Source organism: Diceros bicornis, chromosome 14 (assembly GCF_020826845.1).
Source record: "Diceros bicornis minor isolate mBicDic1 chromosome 14, mDicBic1.mat.cur, whole genome shotgun sequence".
Classification (NCBI taxonomy): domain Eukaryota; kingdom Metazoa; phylum Chordata; class Mammalia; order Perissodactyla; family Rhinocerotidae; genus Diceros; species Diceros bicornis.
The window spans coordinates 39,600,587-39,604,231 of NC_080753.1; the positions used below are offsets into that span (position 1 = coordinate 39,600,587).

Sequence of the window (3,645 nt, forward strand, 5' to 3'; positions counted from 1 at the left end):
GTCAGGATGGCCGAGTGGTCTAAGGCGCCAGACTCAAGCTGCTGCTTCCCGCTGTTGGGGCTTCTGGTCTCCTCATGGAGGCGTGGGTTCGAATCCCACTTCTGACACACCCTCATTTTGTTCCTGCCACGGTCCGATCAACGTTTCACCTTGATGGCCCTGACCAACGCTCGGCAAACGAAGCAAAACAAAAATTACCCCCATTAGAGAATACTGGGGTATTTTCAGAGCCATGCGGACACAACCTCCAGTGGGGTCGGAAATCCCCTCTTCCCAGAAAAAAGTACCATAACAACTTGTGGTTTTTTTTCTTTAGTGGTTCAATGATCAGTCATCCACACTTGGGTCCTGGGTTTTTACTGTGGAGAGAATTACTGAAATCTTCGCTGCTTTTTCGTACACGGAAAAGAATCTGTTATAAAGTTCTATCAAAAATTTGCTATGTCACACTTCTACGCCACTTCTAAACTCTAAGAGAGAAAATTCCCTCAAGATTATGACACTGCTGAAAACATTTTTAGATCGTGAATATCAAAGAAACGTTCACGCTGTTAAATGAATAGCTGCCTCTGAGATTTCTTCTCAGAATGATGTGATTTAGGTGTCTTTTCTTTCATTTTATGAAAGTGAAAAATGCATTTTATGTAATTCTACATAGACTAAGATCTTGGTCTTAAAATTAAGATCTTAGATTTTTGCAGCTTGGACATTAAATGAATTTCTCTTCCTGTATAGCTTTTAAATGTACCTCAGTGAAATTCCAGCTCAGCTCATGGTTGGCCTTGCCTAGTGTAGTGTGTAGCGTTTTGAGGTACCAGATTATTAGAGGAAACCTGGATGTCCATCAGGCATATGTATTGCAGTGGTGGCATGTGCATTTTGCACTAGGCAGCAGCCGTGTGTAGGAGCAGATGTAAATGTAGCAAGATGATAGATTTTTCAAACTGCGTTGAGTATAAGAAAAAAAAATTAAGGTTAACAGTGCCAATGAACTTTAAAATCACACATATCAACATTTTTTGAGGGTAGGTTTTTTCTAAAGAATATGGAATACTTTAGAGAGAATCTATATGTTGGGGGAGAGGAAAGGGCTGGATACAGGACACGACAGGGAAAAACATGTTTATGAAACAAAGTAGAACTGAAAGTGACCTTTCATTGACCAATAACACAAACGAGCCACGGACAGCCAAGTGTGGTTAACTTACCTCTGAACCTGAAGCCTCCTTTCCCCTTCACCCATGATTCAATTCCGTTTTTTACACTTTCCTTCTCACCCCTACAGAGTCATAAGCACCCACCACTCATTCTTGCCCCTCATTCTCCTTGAAATGATGAAATTCCAAATTATTTTTCTCCAGTCTGCATTTTCATCTTTTTCAACCATTGTTTTGAAGTGAGACTGTTTATTTTCCTGTTACTGACTTTATTTTCTGTGTTTCAAAGCATTCACAGAATATTCTGGGCTAGATGGGGAAACCTAAAAAGTAAAATAAAATAAAAATCATTTTACAATATTTTTTTCCCTTTATAAAGTACCCAACACCTGCTCAGGATGCTAAGTGTTGAGCTCTGAGGATCCCTCTAGCCAGGAAAATGTTATGGAGCTTGATAGAAACTCAGGAAGCAATGTTTTGAGTATTTGCCACCTTCCTCAATGTGTCATTACTTACTTAACCTGGAGGATGGCAATATAAGGTATTTTGATGCTATTGTTAAATGCAAAAGGCAAAACCAGAAAATGTATGTATTTACTCTTATAGTATATCTTTCTCACTAATACAAAAGTACAAAGGCTGCAAATCGATTCGAGCAGTTGTAAATTGTTTCCATGTTATTTCTTTCAATTTCTCTCTGTGGAGAAAAACAGTGAATTTTCCAGTAATTTCTCCACTGGAAAAGCCCTAGGACAGATGTGCCGGAGCGCTTTCAGCTGAATTACCACTACAGAAAGCTTAGATCTTTCTCATTTGTGTGCTCATGCAGAAGACTGACTTTTGATTTCCCAACAGGGAGGCAGACAACTTAGTATTTTTCCTCCTGCCCACAACAATCTGACTTGAAGTCTCTCCCTGGAAAGGGAGGTCTTTCTGGTTACTTTTTGTTTCTGTTTTGTTTTGTTCGTTTTTAAGTCCCTGGGTTTCGTTACTGTCAACAGGCTGACAGAGGAAGACATGTCCTTCTGATGGAAATCCACTACTTTCTCTCTGGGAAGACGGGTCACTGGCGGCGCCGAGATTTTAAAATCTGTTCAATTGGCTGTGAAAATATTCCACGTTCTCTAATTGGGAATTTTCATTTGTCAACTGCTTGGCTAGAGGTGCGAGAGACTTGCTTTACTGCAGTGTGTTCCAGGCGCGCCAGGTCTTGGGCGAGCATCCGCCGGAGTGGAGCTGTCAGTGGGGGCGTCTTGGGGGCAGAAAGAACCCAACTACAAAGTAAAGGTGATGCTTTAGTGCCCCGTGGGAGCCAAGATGAGGCGACGTGGACAGGGCGAACAGTTGTGATTGGAAGAGCGGGAGGAGAGTTGAATGTTTAAGAGTGAGACTTTGAGAAGACTGAAGTGCAAAAATTTTGGATTGAGTACGCCAGGAACAAAAAAACAACTAAGCCTTGTCAGAAGTGGGATTCGAACCCACGCCTCCATTCGGAGACCAGAAGTCCCAGGCATGGGAAGCGGACGCTTGAGTCTGGCGCCTTAGACCACTCGGCCATCCTGACAGGACGAGCGTGCACTGTAAGAGGTAACACCTATGTTAATGACTGAAGACTGTTCCATCCACGAAGGACACGAAAAAGTTGTTTCTAGACGTTACAGGAGCAAACAAGTATTCAGCAATATCTGCTGAATAAAACCTAAAGGCAGGAAAGGACGAGTTTTACAGTGAAGCAGGGAGTTGCCCTGGGAGACAGAATTAATACAGCTCTGAAGACCGGGAGCCCACGCTCCCTTCCTGAGTCTCTTTCTCCCACTGACCTCTCGCCTCGCGAGTCCGTCCCTGCTGACTGCGAGCGAGTTACACGACTCATCTTAAGGAGTAGGGGATTTGGGATATAGATTTTGTTGGCGCCGTATTGAAACTACTGTCTTTCAAGAGCTTTCCTCGATGCTCACAGTATCTGCCGCCACAGTATCTCATAGTATCTTATCTTAACAAGTTTTATTAATGAGGACTAGGCCTGTGAGTGGGACTTAAATATTCCCCGTACAGTATTATTTTCAGCATAATAATGGTTTCTGCAAGGGTATGAGGTCTTGAATATTATTGCACAATCCTCCAGTTTCCTTCCCCAAGGTTCCCTCCACCTTCCTCCTCTCCACTTTCCTCTTTTCCGCTCTCCTCCCCTTCCTTCCTCTGTCCTTCTCTTTCTCTCTCACTTATCTTCCTCCCCTTCCATTCTTTCCACCTGCGATGGGAAAAGGGATGTGAAGAGGCAGGGCATGGTTTATTATAGGACACACAATAAGAGAGATATGAGAGCATGGAGGACTAAAAGGAAGGTCTTGGTCTAAAATCTCTACTGAGTAAAAAATAAATAAATAAATAAATAAATAAAATAAAATTGAATCCCTCCTGCTTTGGTTAAGATGAGAGGTATTCATCCAATGTTTACTTTCCATTCTGTCCCGTAGTGACATTTTTA

The 3,645-nt window shown here is 42.3% G+C and overlaps 2 non-coding genes across 2 annotated transcripts; one reads left to right on the top strand and one right to left on the bottom strand.

The window, feature by feature from the left end:
* On the top strand, window positions 1-107 carry TRNAL-CAA (transfer RNA leucine (anticodon CAA)). The gene is made up of 2 exons: window positions 1-38; window positions 62-107. It is a non-coding gene; the product is annotated as a tRNA-Leu (tRNA).
* A 2,507-nt stretch (window positions 108-2,614) lies between these two features.
* Window positions 2,615-2,721, bottom strand: TRNAL-CAA (transfer RNA leucine (anticodon CAA)). The gene is made up of 2 exons: window positions 2,684-2,721; window positions 2,615-2,660 (listed from the first exon to the last, which is right to left on the bottom strand). It is a non-coding gene; the product is annotated as a tRNA-Leu (tRNA).
* Window positions 2,722-3,645: the final 924 nt, after the last annotated feature.